Consider the following 17,385-nt stretch of genomic DNA (forward strand, 5'->3'; position numbering starts at 1 on the left):
GCTGCATGTAAAACATAATGCTCTGTATATAAAACATACAGCGCTGCAAATGCGCTGCATAATATAATATACTATATTATAATAATATACTATATTAACTGCATATAAAAGCTGTTTGGTGCAGCATGTTTTTAAGTTGTTTTTTTTTGGGGGGGGGGGCTGATGTTTCACTTTTGTTTCCTTTTTAATTTGGCGCTAAAAAACTTATAATGCTAAAATGCACTAATGCTGCATAATGCGCTGCACATAAACATAATGCGCTGTATATAAAACATGCAGCGCTGCAAATGCGCTGCATAATATAAAACTATATTAACTGCATATAAAAGCTGCTTGGTGCAGTATGTTTTTATTTTTTTTTGGGGGGGGGGCTGATGTTTCACTTTTGTTTCCTTTTTCATTTGGCGCTAAAAAACTTATAATGCTAAAATGCACTAACGCTGCATAATGCGCTGCATATAAAATATAATGCACTGTATATAAAACATACAGCGCTGCAAATACGCTGCATGTTACTACTGCAGCGCAGCAGCGCTACAAAAAAAAAATCTGACTACAAAACTCAGTAGTCGTTTTTAAAATGACTAAAAAGCACCGTTTTTTTAAAGAAAAAAATCTCTGACTACAAAACTGAGTAGTCATTCTTAAAATGACTAAAAAGCACCGTTTTTTTTTTTAAAAAAATATCTCTGACTACAAAACTGAGTAGTCATTCTTAAAATGACTAAAAATCACCATTTTTTGAAAAAAAAAATCTCTGACTACAAAACTGAGCAGTCATTCTTAAAATGACTAAAAAGCACCGTTTTTTTTTGAAAAAAAATATCTCTGACTACAAAAATGAGTAGTCATTCTTAAAATGACTAAAAAGCACCATTTTTTGAAAAAAAAAATCTCTGACTACAAAACTGAGAATTCATTCTTAAAATGACTAAAAAGCACCGTTTTTTTTTGAAAAAAAATATCTCTGACTACAAAACTGATTAGTCATTCTTAAAATGACTAAAAAGCACCATTTTTTGAAAAAAAAATCTCTGACTACAAAACTGAGTAGTCATTCTTAAAATGACTAAAAAACACCATTTTTTTGAAAAAAATATCTCTGACTACAAAACTGAGTATTCATTCTTAAAATGACTAAAAAGCACAATTTTTTGAAAAAAAAAATCTCTGAATACAAAACTTAGAAGTAATTCTTAAAATGACTAAAAAGCACCGTTTTTTTTTTGAAAAAAAATATCTATGACAACAATACTGATTATTAATTATTAAAATTACTAAAAAGCAACATTTTTTTAAAAAAATATCTCTGACTAAAAAACTGAGCAGTCATTCTTAAAATTAATAAAAAGCACCGTTTTTTTTTTGAAAAAAAATAACTATGACTACAAAAATGACTATTCATTCTTAAAATTACGAAAAAACACCATTTTTTGAAAAAAAAATCTCTGACTAAAAAACTGAGTATTCATTCTTAAAATGACTAAAAAACACCATTTTTTGAAAAAAAAATCTCTGACTACAAAACTGAGCAGTCATTCTTAAAATGACTAAAAAACACCATTTTTTGAAAAAAATATATCTGACTACAAAACTGAGTAGTCATTCTTAAAATGACTAAAAAGCACCATTTTTTTAAAAAAAATCTCTGACTACAAAACTGAGTAGTCATTCTTAAAATGACTAAAAAGCACCATTTTTTTAAAAAAATATCTCTGACTACAAAACTGAGTATTCATTCTTAAAATGACTAAAAAGCACCATTTTTTGAAAAAAAATCTCTGACTACAAAACTGAGAAGTCATTCTTAAAATGACTAAAAAGCACCTTTTTAAAAAAAATCTCTGACTACAAAACTGAGTAGTTATTTTTAAATGACTAAAAAGCACCATTTTTTTGAAAAAAAATCTGACTACAAAACTGAGTAGTCATTCTTAAAATGACTAAAAAGCACCATTTTTTGAAAAAAAAATCTCTGACTACAAAACTGAGAAGTCATTATTAAAATTAATAAAAATAACCGTTTTTTTTGAAAAAAAATATATATGACTACAAAACTTACTAGTAATTCTTAAAATTACGAAAAAGCACCATTTTTTTAAAAAAATATCTCTGACTAAAAAACTGATAAGTAATTCTTAAAATTACTAAAAAGCAACATTTTTTTAAAAAAATATCTCTGACTACAAAACTGAGTAGTCATTCTTAAAATGACTAAAAAGCACCATTTTTTGAAAAAAATATCTCTGACTACAAAACTGAGTAGTCATTCTTAAAATGACTAAAAAGCACCATTTTTTGAAAAAAAATCTCTGAATACAAAACTTAGTAGTCATTCTTAAAATGAATAAAAAGCACCATTTTTTGAAAAAAATATCTCTGACTACAAAACTGAGTAGTCATTCTTAAAATGACTAAAAAGCACCATTTTTTGAAAAAAAATCTCTGACTACAAAACTGAGCAGTCATTCTTAAAATGACTAAAAAGCACCTTTTTAAAAAAAAATCTCTGACTACAAAACTGAGTAGTCATTTTTAAATGACTAAAAAGCACCATTTTTTTGAAAAAAAATCTGAATACAAAACTGAGTAGTCATTCTTAAAATGACTAAAAAGCACCGTTTTTTTTTTAAATCTGAATGAAATCACTTAAAAATGCACCAAATGATTTTCTACGCCCTTAAAAAGTGAGTACTATGGAGGCAGAGGGTTAGGAACCTGACAAATCTTGGCAGACCTAATCTGAACTGTAGGTTTAGTCCCGAAAGCTCCACACACGTAGCACAACAAATTTCAAGGTAAGCTAGCCACTATATAACTGATAAGCTTACTATTTGATCATTTTTTTATTTTTAGAGTGGAATGGGGGAAAACCCAGAATCTGCTATTGGCACCACCTAGGCTATAGAGCACATAACCTCCATCTGATTTAAAAATAAAGAGGTTGTATTAATGAAAAAAATATTGTCAGGGCTGCTGCTCTTATGTACTTCCGAAACGGTGATCATCAATTTTTCTAATCTTTAAAATAGAGTTTATTTTCCTACGGACGTGCTTTTAAAAAAAACAATCCTTTGGCAAACATTTTGAATCAGCAAAATTTAAATGAATTTTATTCACTCAAGACATGTGCTTGAGGTTGGATGGGGGGGGGGCGAAAACATTTAAAATCTCATAGTTCATACATCGATCTATCTCGTTTGAACCAAGCACCAAATTATATATGGAAACAGGACTTGACTTGGACCAGTGTTCAGAGTAGACAAGTGTCTAAGATGGAAGTTCTACCCAAACACGCATTTGAACAGTCCTTCAGCCAAACTTGACAAAAATCCAAAGTTAAGGATATCTGAAATTTCACTCACGCAGCACAAAATATACTCCCCGGTGACGAAAAGTCACCGCTCTGCATTTTTTCAAAACCATTTTCCATGATTGACTCCCTCCATCCCCTTTTTTATAAATCAGGACCGGGATCCTGGGTATGGCCCCATCCCTGTCTCATCCTCAAATCTACTCCCCATCTTCAAGCCTACTTTGCAACCAGCCAATCAATGAATTTTCAAATTTAAACTAACTTACGGCTTTTTATGACAGTTATCAATTTTTTTCTAAAAAGTGATCTCACCTAAGAATAATAAAGAGTCTTGAAGATACTTATTTGTCGTTTTTTACATCAAAATATCAATGGTCTAACCGCAGTCACCGCTTTAAAAACCACAAGCATAGACAAATTTGGTCTCATAAATGCTAAAAAATCATCACATATAAAAACAAAAGAAAAATTAGGCACATATTTCAAAACATTTAAATAAAATTTTCACGTATTTATATAGAAAACTGCCAAAGAGCGTGACGACAACAGTTGTAAAAAGAAAAAAAAACGGAACAGGGAAAAAATGCTTTTCACCCTTCTTTCTGACGACGATTTCAAAGTAACCCCTCCCCCTCCGAATAAAAAAAAAACTTCCCAAAAAGTTTCAAGTCACTCCTTCGGGGATGAAACAAAACAGGGTAGACTTGTCTAATATAATATAACTCAACTAACTTTTTCAAATATATAATAATATGTAGTTGTATATATGATTTAAAATTCAATTGGTGAAAGCGTCCATAATATTTTGATTTGGACGTTAAACGGTGGAGACACTTAAAAACTTGTAACACCAACCCCAATTGGATCTGCTCCTCCTGCACAAGAAAACCAAGAGTAATTACCCTCCCCTGAATACTGCCTTGATAACAAGCTCCAATAAAGCCGACTTGGATTCTTATGTTAAGAAATAAAAAATGCACGAAAAGTGAAAAAAAAAAAAATCTTACAACTAACTAGAACAAAAAATATGCCATAAATAAAACGGTCGGTCTAACTTAAGTAATATGGGAGTACTAGCTAAAGGAGAAGAAAAGAAAACATAGATAAAATAAAACAATAGGAAAAAAATAGAATAAATAAACTAAATTAATTAAGTAGATTAAACAGACTAAAAAAAATAATAATAATAATAAAATAATAATAATAAAAAAAAACAGATAAGCTAATTCTTTGGCTTCTACGAGTCCAAATGACCATTATTAAGAACAAAAGTAACTCCAAAAGTCATATTCAATTTTTTAGATTGCCTGTAAAATTCCGAGAAGGGGCCCACTCAGAAATCACCTACACCAGAAGGCACGAGCCAAGCGTGGCGAAAACTGGGCCAAGCGTGGCAAAATTGTGCGGTACACGTGGCGTTCTGAGATGTTCACAAGGTGGTGCAAAGTGGGCGCCCCCCGTAAAAGTCATGATTTTAGCAAAACCGTATCCAGAGGGGGGAGAGTAGAGGTTCGAGCCTCCCTTCTCCCGAACTGTTTGCCCGAGTCGTAGAAACGTAACAAAAATGAATATAAACACATTTTTGATGCGTTTTTTAAATAATTTTTCTTGCCCTCCCCCCCCCCCCCAAAAAAAAATCTTGGATACGGCCTTGGTCTTTAGACTTGATATCTTCTGGATTACCGCAGCTAATTTAACGTTTCTACCCTATTCTGGCTATCATTTTACGGCTCTACCCTATACCTGGCTATAAAAACTATAAAAATCCAAAAATAACAATTAGACTTACTTGGAATGGCAGCACATTCTCATAGGCTAGAGACGAAAAAAAAAGCAAGAAAATTTGTAAAAATGAAGGCAGTAGCCTAAAAACTAACGACAAAAAAACTGTTCGCTATGGTTAACATCGAATTTAGTAGACTGAATCATATGCCATAATGTTTAGTAAAATAACGTAAAAGTTCGTCACAGAAATGCTTCAAGCATTTAAGAACCAGTCCATATAAAGCAGATTAAAAAATATTCACAACTACATGTATGGTAAGAAGTATACGCCCCACGTTCCAAACTTGTGGTAATATTTCCACCAAGATTACTTGTTGTTGAATAAGAATAAAAAAAAAGTTAAGGGTGGTTGTAGGTTATTTCTTTAAAGGACTATTAAGTCGTTAAGGAATATATATATATATATATATATATATATATATATATATATATATATATCAGATTTATTTTGGGATCAAAGCACCTTTACTAATCCCGCTCTTCTTGCACTTTTAGTTAGTCAAAATTTTTTCCTTATTGGTGCAATCATAAAATTCACCATTATATGCTTTATGTATATATATATATATATATATATATATATATATATATATATATATATATATATATATATATATATATATATTATATATATATACATAAAGCATATAATGGTGAATTTTATGATTGCACCAATAAGGAAAAAATTTTGACTAACTAAAAGTGCAAGAAGAGCGGGATTAGTAAAGGTGCTTTGATCCCAAAATAAATCTGATGAAAATAATGAAGGCTGGGAACACATTTACAGGATTGCGAGACTTCAAGAGTCACCTAACCCCCTAGAGTACCTTTTTTTTAATTGTGTTTGGAATTGAGTGGCCAATGAATCTTTGTAATTATGGTTGCAGCGGTAGCCGCAACCTAGTAAAGAACGAACCACGGCCCATAGTAACCAAGAATTAAGAAACGCCTTTCAAAACAACTGGCGAACGAAAAAAAATTGTCATTTCTAGCTGATTCAGGAATGGTAACGATTATCTACATTAGTATATATAAATAGTAAAACGTTTTTTTGAAAACATTTTCGAAACGCTTTTTTGAAAACAATGTTATTAACTGAATTTAAACTCCAAAAAAAAAAAGAGAAAAAAACGGCGCACGGGTGTTTTCACTTTTACCAATTCTTAGAGATCCAATGAAGCATGGACACCCGAAATCATAACAATAGCTATTGACAAGGTTTAGTTGAACGAACTTAGCCAGCCTACTTAGAAACTAGTCCCCCTCTCCAGGGGCGTCCCGAGGTGGGGGCGGGGAAGGGCGAACCGCCCCTCCTTTTTTTGCAGTTGGTAGAATTTTCACCGATGGCGAAATATTCGGTAGTAATTTTGAAAAATCGGCCGAAATTTAGCAAAATTTTTGATTTCTGTAGAAAATTCGGAATAAATCAGGTAGCGGTTCGGTAAAATTTACGAAGATCACCCCCTCAATAAAATGAGCCCTGGAACGCCCCTGCCCCTCTCCCCTCAAAAAAAGAGAGAAGTCGGATCAGGTGCAAAAATAAAAAGGTACAACCATGAGTTTAGCTCTTATTATGTCTCATCACCTTTGCTTGGGATCCGACATCTTCTTCCGGTAGATATATCCCTGACAAGAATTTAGGGACCCCTTCCTTTTCCCCCATGGCAATTGAATCGATCCCGCTCTGAAGAGGCACCTCCATGACATTTAACTTTTACTTCTTATGTTTAGTTCAGATTCAGCAGACCCTTTTGATAGGTTCCCTTACGACTACACTTTAGTCAGGTTTGTCCATATCCCCCCAAACCAAAATTAGAACATGAACAGCTACCTCACATCAAGTTAAGCTTGAGATACTAACAGCCCCTTCTAGTTAATGTCTTGATCAGAGAAATTTAGGGATTCCCACCCTCTAAGCAGCTCAGACCCGCCTCAGACCTCGGTAAGGCACAACTTGGAAATTAATTTAAATTTCCTGCCAAATTTGTTTGACCTAGGACCAACAGAAATTACACTAGCACAGAAGAAACTAGAAACGGACAGAAATTACAATAATTAACCGAGTCAAACTCAAAACGAGCAGAAATTAACATATTTGGGCGCAAAACCCCTATGCCTTCCCAAGGTCAGAACAAAATTTGCACTTTATGGTACTGAAAAAATACAATTGTATGTGCATTGTCAGTTTAATATACATATACTGATGTTTAGTAATCAAAATGTTTATATTATTTGATTTTTTAAAATTATAAAAATAAAAACATTTATATTTTTTCAGTAAATTGCAAATTTTGTTCTGGCCTTGGGAAGGCATATGGGTTTTGTGCCCAACTTATGTTAATTTCTGCTCGTTTTGAGTTTGACTCGGTTAATTACTGTAGTTTCTGTTCGTTTTGGGTTTCATTTATTTATCGATGCTGATTTGTGGTAGTTTCACGCTTGGTAGATTATTTTATTTTATTTTTGCTAATTTTTTTTTAATGGAGTTCTTTACTTTTCTTTGAAAAACTTATTTCGTGGAAAAACTTTTTTTAAATGAATACCATACAAGGACAAAACCTTTGCTAAAGCTCTTCTATCAACAGAATCGAACGCTTGCTCATAATCTATAAAACTGAGGACCAAAGGTATTTGACAACTGAGGCACTTCTCAATTATTAACCTAAGAGTGAAAGTTTGGTCGACACATCCTCTACCTTTTCTAAAAAGGTAGATTCCTTAAGATTCCTTTTTTATTCATTTAAGTCTTACTAATTCTTTATTTATTAGGTAAAAAATAGTAAAAACAATTAAATGTACTTTGTTTTTAGTAAAGTGCAAATTATGTCCTGATCTTGAGAAGGCATGGGAGTTTTCAGCCCTACTCATTTTAATTCTAGCTCGTTTTGAATTTGACTTGGTTATTTATTGTAATTCCTGTTCATTTAGGTTTAACTTATTTATTGGTGGATTTTGTAGTTTTATGCTTAGAAAATTTGTGGAACGGAACTTTCCCAAATATGAGGGAGATTCCTCCACCTACGCACCTTTCCCTTGACGATAAAGTTTGACTTTTTTCCCAATTCTATAAGAAAAACTTCATAAACATTAGGGCCGCTTAATTGGAATAAAAAGCTTTTTCAAAGCAATAGAGACTTAATGTAACGAGCAAGGGACTGAGGAGGGGCAGCCCCCCCCCCCGCATAAATGGTTTAATTTTTGCCGTTATTTTATACTTTCAGTTGAAAAAAGCTTAATTTGTTACTCTGATTTCTGACTGTTAATCAGATAGTCCCGGGAAATCCGTCTCCCTCGACTTGGTTTCAGGCACCATCCCCTCTCCCCACTCTGCAACCCCCGACACTCCTTCATAACAGATGATCCAAATTATACCTCGAAGCACACAATTTCATCAAACATAACCTGAATAAACTTGGTCACTACTAGGACACTAATACTCCCTTTTGTCTCAGCACGAATAATAAAGGCATAGAGTGAAAATATATGTGCGAACTAAGAAGAATTAGACAAGTCCTAAACAATCATTCAGTTTCCATCTGAAGGCTCAGTGAGGCTTAGAAAGATAGGCGATTGAAACGTACTCCTTATAGGAGTATAGGAGGGAGAATGCCCCTTCCTCAGCCACACCTACACCCCATGGTCACAGAAGCTTCGGAGTGTCCTCATTAGATCAGAAACTGAGATTTCTAGTCCTTCTTTTAGTCCAGAGTGATTGGAGACCAACCAGCCACGTGGGTTCGGAATTTTTCGGGGGGGGGGAGAGGTATTTTCCGAGGGTGTATTTTCCGGGGGGCATAAACGTCGGCCAATGTTTAATTAGAACAATAGGAAGATTTTGTATAAGTAGCAAAAAACTTGAACTTGACCAGCAAGGTATTGAGGAAAAAAAGGACGCTAAGGAGTAGGAGTACTAAAGGAGTACTAAAGTAGTACTAAGTACTACTAAAGTAGTACTAAGTAGTACTAAAGTAGTACTAAAGGAGTACTAAGGAGTACTAAAGGAGTAGGAGCCGCTTACAAAAAGGGTTCTCAGACAGAGCATACACATTATTGTCAAAAAGGGGTTATTTACTAACGGCGATCAAACTGGAAGCAACTCTGAAAATTTAACAAATAGAAATTTTCTGATTGTATTGCTGTAAGAATTTTGTTATCATAGTGATTAGTTCACTTTACTGCTAAGCTTAAACGTTGTTGACTGGATGTGGTTGGAGGCAAAATGTAAGGCAGGATACTAAGAAAGAGGGAGGGAAGAAAAGGAGCGTAAGTACTGCTGATCACAAGGGGTTCAAGAAGGAACATACACACAACTGACCATAGGGTTCCCAAATTATGCTGAGTAAAAAGATATATAACACACCTTTATTTGCAAATGTGGGGTGGGAGATTTGAAAAGGACAAGGGCTCAGGAGTATCAATCAGGGCGCTTCAGTCATAAAGAATAGAAGTCCTTGTATGACTGATTTCAACATGGCGTAACAAGTTTACCTTTCTAGATATTAAAATGATTCTATGAAGCTTCTGTTTTACATAGGTTATTAGCTTGAAACCTATATCTTGGGGTTACCCTTGTCATCCTAGAGGCACATATTTCTGCAGCAGAGTACCCCACCTAAGGCATTAGAACTCATAATTTACAACCCAATGAGTCCTCTCCCATCTTTCTACAGCCATCTCTACTATATGATAACCCATGTACAAAAAAAAACATCATTAAAAATTTGCAAAAAATGAATGTTGGGCTACATTGGAGACTTGTCATTGTTTACTAAGTGAACGCCACTGCTTTTAATGTAATAGTCTTTGTGTATAACTTATTAGTATTTGAATTAAAAATGTCAAATTTTCCTAGGGTAATGTTACCAATCAATACTTTGGCCACTTCTGAAGTAAAGTAGCCAATAATTTCAAAGACTGCAGTTGTATTTTTATTCTGCTTTTATATAGCCTGAATTGTGATTAAGAATAGTTTTTTTTATAGTTGCATTAAATGTTGTATTTATTTAAGTGATGTTTAAGAAAAACAAGATCATACACATCATAAAGATTAAGCACTAAATAAGTCTAATGCGTTCAATTGAAATTTAGTAGGGTTAAACACATCAATTAAAATTTAATGCGTTTGCAGCTTCTCAAGAAATTGCATTCCAGATGTCTCTGGTCAATGAAAATTTTCGCCATAAATGGACGGCAGTTGCTCAGGTTCAAATAGCTGAAGACCTACCTTGTCAGTGAAGCCTGAAAAGCCCCATGACCCACACCCAGCCTCTGTCGTCCTATAGAAGTGTTTGGCCAGAATGTTGATAGAGTCAAGAAGTTCACCTAACTTGGTTCAACTAGCTGCTCAAATGGAAATCTAGATGTAAGGAAATCAACAAGTATGGCCAAAGCAAGCAGTATCTTCTACTGTCTTCTGAGAACAAAATCATATGGAACTTGGGGATTGTGTGGTCCATTAAACTGCCACTCTTGTTTAAGCAGCTCGAGTCTTGGTTGCTGCATAGACACGACCATCTACTTTTCCTCCCTCTTCAAACACCCCCTTAACTCATCTTGCCTTTTCAACCAACTACAAACAGCTGGAAATGCCTAAGAGGAACACCACATAAAAGATTAATAGACATCATCTGTGGTCAGCTCACTACCCCAAGTATCAACCGCAATGAAGCTCCAACCCTTGCCTGGACTACTCTAGAGACAACTAATGGCACTGACATCTGGCTCCTTCTATGCTGCCAAGCAAGAACTTTAATTTAAGACAAGAACATGATACCAGGCTGCAAGAAAATGGTCTATTCTACACTGCATTAAGGCTCTACGTCAAGGGTGAATTATGCTTTTGGTCTGGCATAAAGCTATTGTCTTTGGTGGGTTCACATCCAAATAACTATTTAATGGAGGAGGGAGTTTGCCAGATACTATGCAATGCTTAACTATTTTTTATAGTTACAGCAATCTCAGAGCAAGGCTATTAACATTTTGCAATCAATTCAAGAGCAGTCACTTAAAGACTAAGAATCACCCCAGTATTTGGATGTTCAGCTTTAATGCAATAAAAACAAAATCATAATTATTGTGCAGCAAGACTAAATTTATCAACTAAATTTCAAGAGAAATTGTTTCTGGGCTGAGTTTTCTTGGAGAAAGAACCACAAATTAATAGTAGCAGCTGCCTTTTGGTCACTTGAACATCCCCCTCATCAAGCCCCAGAATTTTCGTCTCAAAATTACAAAATATTGCTGACACAACCTTTTGACAATTTGTATGCACACAGAATGCTTTAATTAGTTCAGCTTTCCTCTTGAAATGTCCTATGATGTACACTTTAATACCCTCAGCCTTGGTAGTATTTGGTAAAGAAACGACAGTTTTAGTGGTAGTAGTAGTTGGCAAATATTGCCTTTTTGGTCAATTGATCATCTCCCTCACCATTTTCTAAAGTCCCAAACTAATACACTCAGTCATTCCTGGGTTACACCTGTTGGTCATTCCTGATATTATGTTTGATAAACATGTTATCAAAACATAACATTTTTTTATTTAGTCCAACACTCCCCTCAACACTCTCTGAAAGGCTTGTCTGAATATCCTTAGTCTTTTTGGAAACTAAAGCTCAAACATATCAACCCTTTTTAATAACAAATACTATATATATCTCAAGATAATGATTGGATGTGTTTGGGGAAATGATGGGCATGGGAGGAGGGGACTGGTTGTCCCAAATCACTTTTGACTCTAAAAAGAGCACTAGAACTTTCAATTTTCAATCAAATGAGCTCCTTTCAGAGTTTCTAAAAACAACTCCTTTATACAAAGTGCCTTGGTCAGCAAAAAACAAAAAAATAACACATTGTGCCCACTTTGCTCTTTACTTAAGCAGTGCTATTCTGCTGCCTATGATAAAACTCCTTGTTACTATTACCATTTATGACAACTGCCCACTGACAGAGCTCCAAAAACTCTCTCCCATCATTCTACAGGATCAAGAATTGAGCTACTTGGGTAGGCTGCTATACTGCCAAAGTGAATCTATTGGCTTTAAATGAAAAACTTGCTACATCATCAATACCTTTCTTCAACAGGGATATTCACCACTTTTTCATCACCATTTACCAGGGTTACAAGAAAAATGCAAAGGATTAGAACTAGCTCTGATTACTTATAGAAAGATACATATAGCTGATTGATCAAAAAACTGATTTATTTGGCACACAATATTTGTTCAGAATGGTCTTCCTGCCACCACTACTGATACCTCATAGTACCACTAGACCAGAGGACAACACAGCTGTACATAATCATCCTCCATCCCAACCTTTTTGCAGCTCCATTCTTTGCTCCCATCTCTGAAAAGGTTAAGAAGTAGTTCTTAACCCTTTCTTATGATTTCTTTCCACCCTTTCCAAGGCCCCATCCTATTTATTCTTTGATATACCATTATTCAAAGGAGTCAGAATAAGAAAACATAGAACCAGTGGCATCAACTGAAGGGGGGAGGGGGCTTGAAAAATCCAAGATATTGATAAATATGTTGTTTTTTTTGCTGTTATCATTGGAAAGCATTTTTTCTGACAATTTTTTTGAAAAAAAAACAACAGAAATATGCCCCCACCCTAGATCCCCCCCACACCTTACATTTTTGTAAATTATCATTATCACAACCCCCAACATACTGGACATGGCTGTGCAACCCATTAATTGGAAAATTTACTAGTCTAATAGCCTATTTGCCTGAGATTGAGCACTTTCCATGTACTGGAGATATTACCCTAACCTAGGGCTAGGTCTGGCCTGCAAAGGGTGGGGGCTGGGGCACAATTCTGCAGTAGGCTATTGACTATTATACTTAGAAAGCATTGATTAGGGAGCCAAATAGGGGTTGTAGAGTAGCTAGGCAAAAATGGAAAAAATATTGTTTATCTACTTTTTGCTATTTTTTGAGTCTACAGATTAAATTATGTCCTGGGAAGGAATTTTAAAGCACCTCCCTCCACTCCTTCTCCCTCTAGAGGACAGTGAGCTTTGATGACTTTAAAAAAATTTTTGTTATAAAAGTAAAACCTATCAAAATAGATCTTCTGCTTAAATGATGGGTACTTATGTATTATATAAAACACACTTAAGAAGTTTAGTTTGGTGAAAGCTAATGAAATAAAACTCAATATGATTAAAACATAATACTTTAGTAACAAAATTATGAAAACTAAAACAAAGAATTATGGAAGGGGGATGCTCAGAGTGAATTATATTAAATACATAACCAGACCAAAATTCCAACCAAACATTTAATTAAAATATAGCTATAATGTAGTTTCCCACAAAGCCAAAGCCAAACACCATGAAAACCAGGTATTGTCTCATGTTTGCAATATAAGTTCTTGAGTGTGTATTATATAACACATAAGAACCAAATGTAGTACTACAAAACTGTTTTCAGCTTCACAACTTTGCTCAATCCCAATTTAAGAGGTTTCAAAGATTTACAAATATATTTCCTAAATTTAGAAATAACTCATTGATAGGCTATGGCTGAAAATTCTGCTCAAATAACAGAAATTGCATTTTCAGAACTAAAATGAGAGAAATCAAACTGAAAACCAAATATTAAGGTAAAATGTTGTTTTGTCAAATTTCCTTAAGTAATAGACCTGTCAAGTAAGCAAATTTCTAAGACTTAGAAGAGGGTTAACACAGTAGCTTGGCAATACCTTCCCAGAGTGTATGTTAGGCCCTCAATTCATTACTAAAAGTTTCAGTTTTGGTAAGAAAACAATTCTTACTTCATAATAAGCACAATAATCCTAGTTAATATATTTTACAGCAGGGGAACCTTTATCTTTACTTCTTTCATTGTTTTTTCCATTTTTTCTAGTAAACTCATGAATTTCTTAAAACCTATAGGTTATATTAACAACAGTATATACCCTCACCCCCTAATGTGCAAATATACAGCCAGGATTGTATTCTGCATTATTATTTTTATGATTTTTTTTTCTCACAAATATTATTATTATTATCAGTTTGTTTGAAGCTGCAAAATCCTTCCAAAACTAAACTAATAAAAATAACAATAAAAAATGTATTCATTACTAAGTGTTCCAGAATTTTCAGGATTACTCTGAATTTTCTAAAAAAAAATAACTGAGCTCCCAAAATCTCTTTAAAAGTCAGACTTCATAAATGGTCAAATGTTTCTGTTATTACATAGTAACAAATAGAACAGTATTTCCATAATATTTGGAGCACCCTTCCTGATTCAGCTAGAGAATGCAACTCTTTGAGACAATCAAAAACTTAATTATTTTAGTTTCTAACTGGTTCTTACTTTATGAGAGTCTAAATATAACCTTCATCTGCATTATAAATTAACTTGGTAAATATTTCACTGTTCATATAATTGACTTACAAATAAAGCAAACATATACTCAATGCCTTTTTTATGTTCTTTCCAAATATAATAATCACTTTTGTTGGAAATGAATTTTACCTGCACCCCTATATATACCAATTTAAGGTATAAATTTGTACATTAGAGGGTAGATGAAGATTAAATTTACTTCTCATTTGCATCAGAAACAAACTTTGCTCTGTCTCTCCCTAATGTGCAAATATATATCCTAAATTGGCATATACAGGAGTGAGGGTAAAATTAATTTGTGGCAAAAGTGATTATTATATTTGGAAAGACTGTAAAAAAAGGCATCAGGAAGCCTACCATGTTCACTTTATTTGTCAGTCAATAATATGAACAGAGAAATATTTACCACGAACTTTACCCTCAACCTTATGATGTGCAAATATATAGCCTATCCTGAATTTGATATATAGGCTATACAAATCAGGATATATATCCTGATATTGGATATATAGCCTAGGCCTATATTAAATATATCCAAATCAGGGTATGTAATTGCACATCATGGTGGTGGTAGGCCTAGTAAAGTTCATTTGTGAAGCATATGAAGGTTAGGCTATATTTAGTTTCAGAATGCAATTCTGAATATAGCCTATTTTGGGTAGCCTATATATTTTCATATTAAGAGTTGAGAGTATATACTCTGGTAGCCTACTATATAGGCCTAGGTTCCAAAAAATTCATGAATTTCTTAGAAAAACTGAAAAAAAACAAGCAAAGAAGTGAAGATAAAGGTTCTCCTGTTGAAAAATATATTAGCCTAACCAGGATTATTGGGTAAAGTTCTACAAATCATATTAGGCCTATTGAGTTAGGACTAAAGTGAATACACCATTCGATGCCTTTTTTTATGCTGATTACGAATGTAATACAAATTTAGATCAGAAATTAATTTCAGCCCCCCCCCCCGATAGAGGCTATACCAAACCTAACCCGGAATTGGGAGATATAGGGGGGGGGCTGAAATTAATTTCCGTTAGAAATACTTATTATATTCGTAATCAGCATAAAAAAAGGCAAAGGCATTGAATGGTGTATTCACTTTAGTCCTAACTCAATAGGCCTAATATGATTTTGTAGAAATTTACCAATTACTGTGCATATTATGAAGTAAGAATTGTTTTTGTAACATGTTTTCTTACGTAATGGACTACTTAAACATCAATAGACTACCTGATTTTACTAACCTAACCCCTTTGGAACATAGCAAAAAGTAGCTAGACTAGAATTTTATGGGATATCACCAGGTGGCTAATTTGACAGTGTAGCCTATATATACAAATCTTTAAATTAGCCAATCAGTATTTTAAGCCTAAGATACCAGCTGGACATAAGGAAGCATAATAAGAAAAAAATTCTTACTTTATAATATGCAAAATTATCCTAGTTAACACGTTTTACATGGGGAGAGCCTTTATATTTACTCCTTTCCTTTGTTTTTCTAAGAAATTCATGAATTTCTTAGAACCTATATATTCATAATATATACCCCCACTCCCCTAATGTGCAAATATATACCTAAAATTGCATCCTCAATCTAACCATAACATCCATTTGCATCCCAAATGAACTTTACTCCCATATTAGCCATATGGTGGGTGTCTGATGCCTTAGCCTAGGCTGATAGTGGAACTGAAATGTCTTACCTTTCAAAGTAATGATCTTTATGACTAGTTTCAATCCCTTCAGGATCCAACAACTTCTTACAAAATTACAAATTAAATTCTACCATTTTCACAGAATTTTCCTGCTTTTTCAAAATTGTTTTTGATTTAAAGAGTGTATTTTTAAAAACACACCCTATGCCATTACATACAAAAATAATTGGATAAAATTTTGAACATAATATGAATATCTAGCTTAGCTAATTTATTTCAAACTACTTTAGTTACTTTTTAGGCTAATATCACAAAATATAAAGCAGATTTAAGCTTACTTTGCGTCTATAATATTTTATCCAGCTTCATTATGGTTGTCAAAAAAACTTCCAAAGTTTAAGCTTTTTTGCATAAGTTTTATTTGTGACGTGGTTTGCGAGGATCCCGTTTAGAAGCTGATCATCTAAGGGAGTATTACAGACTAGAAAATGCCATTCAGTCGTCTTGAAGAAAGACTTTGATAGTGTAAGGAAATTTTGCTCTTCATTTTACAGATTTTGTCCCGTCAATGAAATCTCTTAAACATACGCTGTTTGATTGTCATTTCATCTCACCGCAAAGAAAACAAAAGACATCAACTCAAAACCAACAGGATTAGCTCAAGTTTTGAGAGCAGAATTTCAAGCGAAATAGGAAAAGAGGCGTTTTAAAAACCCATTGATTTCCTGTTAGAAATTTGGGTTAAGATATAATTCAGTAGGAAGAAGTATGTGGTTTCAACTGCTAAAACGAAAAAAGTGTCGAAGAGTAATTGCATATCAACAACCACTAGAAGAAGAATAAGAAAAAGAATTTGTCTCGAAATTTTTAAATACTAAAAAACTTTTTTTTTATTTCCGACAAAAAAAATTCAATTTTTGCATTCTTTTTTTCATTTTAAAATTCATTCAGTAAAATTCTATTCCGACAAAAATGATTATTATATTTGGAAAAAGCATAAAAAACTGCATCAAATGGTATGTTTACTTTATTTGTAAGTCAATAATATGAATAATAAAAAAATTACCGACGTTACATTGTCACTGCAAAAATATTTAGGTGCCTTTCCATGGCACCTAAAACATATTTTTCTTCACTGTGGCACCTGTGGCGCCATAAAAATTCACTAAGTAAAATATTCTTTGCCATGGAAAATTTACTTTTAGATTGCCAAGAAGTTTGATGCCTTTTTTGGTGCTCAACAGATGCAAATGTAAAACAAAAAGTCCGA

At 33.5% G+C, this 17,385-nt stretch overlaps 1 protein-coding gene across 1 annotated transcript in view; it reads right to left on the reverse strand.

Annotated features, from left to right (window-relative positions):
- The window catches only part of rhea (Talin_middle and talin-RS domain-containing protein rhea), a 214,086-nt gene extending 197,785 nt beyond the window's left edge, over positions 1-16,301 (reverse strand). The window contains exon 1 of the mRNA XM_089102200.1: positions 16,164-16,301. The gene's annotated coding sequence lies outside the window, so the exon portion shown is untranslated. The remainder of the gene's footprint in view (positions 1-16,163) is intronic.
- Between the last annotated feature and the right edge of the window lie 1,084 nt (positions 16,302-17,385).

This window comes from Artemia sp. Qi Xiang Cuo, chromosome 16 (genome assembly GCF_049724085.1).
Source record: "Artemia sp. Qi Xiang Cuo chromosome 16, ASM4972408v1, whole genome shotgun sequence".
Classification (NCBI taxonomy): domain Eukaryota; kingdom Metazoa; phylum Arthropoda; class Branchiopoda; order Anostraca; family Artemiidae; genus Artemia; species Artemia sp. Qi Xiang Cuo.